We start from the raw sequence: 6,000 nt of genomic DNA, 5'->3' as shown, positions 1-6,000 counted from the left end.
TTGCTTTTTATATTTGGATGTTTCACCATATTTTCATTCCCCCTTAAATAGAGTAATGACAATCTACATAAATTCTAAAATATTTTGAATGTAAAACAATTCTACATAAATCCTAATTCAAAATCTATCTTATTAGATTTGAAGCTGTCCATCCATTTTTTTTTCAATCTAAGTCATGTGACATGCATGCACTGGCGAAGCTACATAAGGGCAAGGAGGGGCGGCCGCCCCTCCGGTCGTCGGAAATCGCCATGAAAGTGAGAATTTGGCCCCTCCAATCTTCTGAACCTGCTGAAATTTGGGGGCGCTGCGCTACTGGGTTTTGATTTCAAGGGAAGAAGACGACCTGATTTGTTTGAAACTAGACGGCGTCGTTTACATTAATATGTGCTATTGGCTGTAAAACTCTGTCCTAATGAAACGGTGCGGCATGGTGAGCTAATTTAGTTTCTTTTTAATTTTTTAATTTTATAGATGTGGTCTTCTTTTAGAAACGCACTACCAGTGCACCATTTTAATTCTCTTCCCTCTCTCTCATTTGTTTAGACTATAGAAATACAAAAGGTTGATGTTTGTTATTGTTCTTTTTCAATCCTTGTTATTACTTCTAGTATTTAAAATTATAATACAAAAGATTGATGTTTGTTATTGTTCTTTCTCTATTCTTGTTATTATTTCTAGTATTTAAAATTATTTATATTTTGTTCTTTAATTTTTGAGAAATGATGACCTTGAGAACTTGATTCAAATATACGAAATTTTTGTGAGGAAAATGATATTATTGTTCTTATTATGTGAGAGATGTTTTTGCTTTTATTGAGAGAGATGTTTATATTGCAATAGATGTACAACAATTGTGTGATAGTTTGATTTTTATATTGAGATGCTTTTATTGATAATGAGCCTATTATGCGACCGTTTCAAGACATGAAACATTGCCGGCAACAATTGCAAGTTGTTTGTATTGATAAATTATTAACGACATTAATATTGTTTATTATCTAAAAGAGTTTGATTGCCTACATTTATTTTGGAACCTATTATGCTTTTAAATTTCGCCCCTCCCCTCGAAAATTTCTGGCTTCGCCATTGATTGCAAGTTGTTTGTATTGATAAATTATTAACGACATTAATATTGTTTATTATCTAAAAGAGTTTGATTGCCTACATTTATTTTGGAACCTATTATGCTTTTAAATTTCGCCCCTCCCCTCGAAAATTTCTGCCTTCGCCATTGCATGCATGTAATACACTTTGAAGTGTAGATTGACAATTTTTAATGACCATGTGAATTTTCTTTTTTAATGGCCAAATTAGCAGTTTTTAATGAGGTTACAGATTTATTTTTCCAAAAAAAAAAAATCGGATTTTCTCTCCCTCTCTTCTCATGTGATCCAAAATCAAATCATTGTTGCAGTCCTAATTTAGTTAGATTTATACCGGCAATTAATGTAGGAGATTTATTATGTATTGTTTGTTTTGCCTCCACTCTCTCTAAACCAAGAATTTGGTCATTGAAGAAGATGCAATTAGTTGACACTCTTCCTATTAATGGATTATCGTTATCGGTTCAGTTAAACGAAAGACTTATTTTTCTGAAAAAAATAATTAAAGGATTTAATTTTCACTTGAGCGATAATTCAAGAATCAAAGCAAAACTTTACTCTTCTAAAATAATGTGTGCGTTTGTCTGTGTATACATCAGTCATGCTCTCCTAAGGTCCTCATTTGAGGACTCGTGATGACCAAATACATATTAGTCACAATATTATATTAGTGTAGATCCAACGGCTTAAAATATTTGACAACTTAATAAACCAAAAACAACTTAAAATCCATGAACCATTGGGGAACTCATTTTCTTGTTTTGGTTTATAAAGTTGTCAGATATTTTAAACCTTTATAAATTATATCTAAACTAATATAATTTTGTGAATAATATAGATTTGGTCCTCACAGGTTCTCAAAATCAGGACCTTAGAAGAGCATGACTCATATATATATATATGGATTAGGATCCAAGGACAACACACTTTTGTAGGATCCACTCGTAATATATTTCAACGATTTTAACTGTCTATCTTTTATATACGTAACTTCTACAATAAGGGTGAATTCTACGATAAATGTTGCATTATCAATCCTATATAGTTTCACTTGTGTTAGAGGAATTTTTAATTGAAAAGTGAGGATTGTTAGTTATAGTGGCAGGGCATACATTCCACCGTAAAAGTCTGTTCTTTCACTTAGAAAAACAGGACTCCCTTTAGTTAAGAAAATATTGAATAAACAATTTGGTTGTATGTCGTCATGGACAAATTAAAAAATGAAAAGGGGGGCAGTGCGGTGTGGTGGGGTTGGGAAGAAAAAGAAGATCCAAATCACTAATTTGATGGTATTGGTCAGTCCTTTACGTTCTTATTGGCTTACCAATTGCAATACTCAGAGTGGGTTGGTGAAAACGCTTCAACACCAAACACGAACGTATTCGAAAAATAAAAAAAAGGAACTTTAACGAAAAACTATCGGTTCATTTTAATGAAAAATCATATTTTTACACTAAAAAGTCAATCCTGGTACTATTCACTTTACCCTTTATTTTGTCTTTATCGTTAAAACTCAAAGTTTTCAAGCCCTTTTCATTAGTTTTCCTTAAAAAAAAATGATTTGCATCAATGGATAATGGAGAGGGGTGTTATTTTACACCACAACGTGAATTTAAATTTTACCGACTTTCTAATCTAATAACTTATTTAATAAATCTATCGTTTGACAAAAAAAAAAAGTTAGTGGTCTTGTCAAACCTCTCTTAAGATCCTTTCTCTACTCTTTTGTCTCTTTTGCACTGTTCATGCCCACTTATTGAAATGCCATCATTTGTTGAAGGTCTGAACTTTGTTGGTGTTAACTTAATTAAATCAGATTGCCACAATTAGCTAATCATCCGACCAATTTGACTTGGGGTATTTTTAGGGGAAGATTAATAAAATTGCAATGCATGAAATATCGGTAAAATAATTTATTTAAAACGTGAACTTTGTTACCAACAATCGTTCGCGCCGGTCGTTCGCCTAAGACCGGGTACATACATATCAATCCAAATTCGTTTTCAATCAATATCATGATAATTTGGAGTAAATACCTTGCAAAGATCCAACAACCCTATGAATTTCGTTTCACCAACCCAAACCCCCCCCCCCCCCCCCCATCCCAAAAAAGAAATGGTGGTTGGTAGTGGGCATGACTTATCCATACATATCCCCTAAGTTTTGTTTTTAATTTTTGTTGCAAAGCTATTGACGCATGATCTTCAGTAAACTTTTGTTTTCTCTCTCCTGTCGTAAGTAGGTTACAAAGGACCAAAACCTTTAGGCAGCGTCAGCTTTTGCCCAGTCAAGGACCCAAACTTATGTTTTATCAGACTTCTTTGGTCAGATTTGTTACAAATCATCGAAACCTAATCATGTTATATGCCTCAATGAGAACACACCGTACCCAATAAATAAAAAACAGCAGCTTTGGGTACTGTAAATTACACGAGTGTTCAATTTTCGACATGCACTTGAGTTATAATTGCATGGCTTCTCGACATGGATCACGAAGATATATAAATAATTAATGTGTATGAGTTATAATGTGGGTACATTAAATACATGGCTAGATATTAAATAACTTAAGGAAGGGAAGTGGGTGAAAAGAATGATGTGTACCCTTTCATTGTTTTTTATTTGCAGATAAAGTTTTATTGCAATGGTGAAAAATAATGATGTTTATGTATCATGGTGCCTGTTCGATCCTCTCCAACTCTCCTACTCCCCTTAACAACTAATTATTTAATCCACTAATGTTATTGTTTGTATAAAAAAATAAAAAAATAAAACACTCAAGAGAAAGGAAAACGAGGGGGAAGAAGAGGATAGTGTATCAAATTTAATGTTAAATTATGCCATACATTCAACAACTTCACATTTTATTTGGATAATGATCTTAGAGAGACCAATTCGTATCTTGATATTGGGGTATTTAATAGTCCTCGTGGTGATAGGGTAATTGGAAGATAGTTTATGTGGTGAAAAAATTAGGATTTAAGCCCATGTGGTAAAGTCTGTTAGGATTTATGTTAATAATTAACAGAAAGTTGACAGAATTTTCAATTTTGGGCATAAATCCTAACAGACTTTATCACATGGGCTTAAATGCTAGTTTTTTTTTACCATATGAGCTATCTTCCAACTACCTTATCATCATAGGAACTATTAATCCAATTAAGCCTTTGCTTATGTGTTGGTCCATCTTGACCCCCAATTGGCATCAAAAGGTTGTGCCTTTTCCATTTTGCTACCAATAAAACATAAACATGGCAAACATTAAGCGGTATTAAAAAGTTGAGATAACATGACTACTATTATATGCATAAATTCTTTTATTTTAACGTTAATGTCTGGAATTCGTCTAGATCGATACACCTTCGATCGTCCAATTTATTTGGCAGTCAATCGACCTATTATATTTCGTAGTAACAGTCACATGTTTCTTGGCTCAGCACTTGCTTCTTTTAGGATATATAAAAACCCTACCGCACTGGTTTTACATTCCTTTACTTCGGTGGTTGTTTGGGCAACTCCTTTGGCCAAATCCTGTCTGACGGTTTCCATATATAAAAGCGAGGCTTCCTCCCTAAATTCTGCCATATGGAGGACCTTATAAATAATGCGACACTAATAAGAGGGCCATCTTGAATTTGGGAAGCGATAACTGATAAGATATGGAATTGGGGGAAGAAAAAAGCTACGAGACTCCATTGCCAATATCCTACCAAACGCATACCAATAAGTTCCATTTATACATAGAATGGGGTTGGTGAGATTTCCACTAAAATTTGGTCATAAAAGAAATAATAGTACTAGTGTTGCAAAAATCAAACAGAAAAATTGATATATCAAATGATTATTTGAATTACACGATGGTGATGAGGGAGATGATGAAATGTTTTTGTAAGTCTTTTTAACTAATCCCCTTTTTAAAAGAAAAAAAAATGATTATTCAATAACCTAGGCTGAAGCAAAATAACCCAAATCATGTTTTTGTTTGTTTTGTTTTTCCTTGCCCTAAAACTTTTAATCTAGTAATTTGCGTGCACAATCTAAAGGCACAGGGTCATGTAGATTTGTTTGAGATTCAGTGGCACGAAATTGTGCGCCAATTTCCAAAGTGATTGTGTCAAGCACCTTTGTAATAAAATTTACAAAAGAAAATGAAAGTATTTCGTGCCAATTTCCAAAGTGATTGACACCTTTGTAACAAAAATTACAAAAGCTAAAGAAAACGATAGTATTTCGTGTCAATTTCCAAAGTGATTGTGCCAAGCACCTTTGTAGACTTGTAGTAAAAATACCTAAGCTAAAGAAATAAATGTGAAGAAATCAAAACTAGCTTTACAAGTTTTAGTTTTTATTTTTCGTTGGATTTTTTAATTTTGGTTCAAAATTTGTTTTGTTTCTTTTATACAATGATATATTTACACAAAGGTGTGAGGAATAAATTAATATCGAACTCCACATTCACAAAATTCGAACCTAAAACCTCTCACGTACGAGTGAAGAAGAAATATTTATTTTCTTTACTTAATTCAATAAAATCCTATCTTTCGACCCAAATAAAAATGTAAACTAAAATGATAATTATAAATTTAAAATTTGAAAATTAAGTTGAACTTTATTCATTATTTCTCTCACCTTTCCTTCTTCTACATTTTTCTTCAACATGCATCGCTTTTATGGAATTGCAAGTTAATTTTTTTTATGCAACCAATTTTAGAGAGGGAAAATCAAATATAACTTTGAATTGAATTTGGAAAACCATTCCATTCCTAAACAGTTAAGAAATTGTACACAATTATCATTCTCATTTTAACATTTCAGTCAAATAAACGTGGTCTGAGTGAAGAGTCAAGTATTCCTAATTCGTTAGCTATAAGTCCCTTTCAAGAGTAACAAAATT

The sequence above is a fragment of the Malus sylvestris genome, chromosome 1, assembly GCF_916048215.2.
Source record: "Malus sylvestris chromosome 1, drMalSylv7.2, whole genome shotgun sequence".
In the NCBI taxonomy this organism is placed as follows: domain Eukaryota; kingdom Viridiplantae; phylum Streptophyta; class Magnoliopsida; order Rosales; family Rosaceae; genus Malus; species Malus sylvestris.
This window is presented reverse-complemented; position numbering follows the sequence as displayed.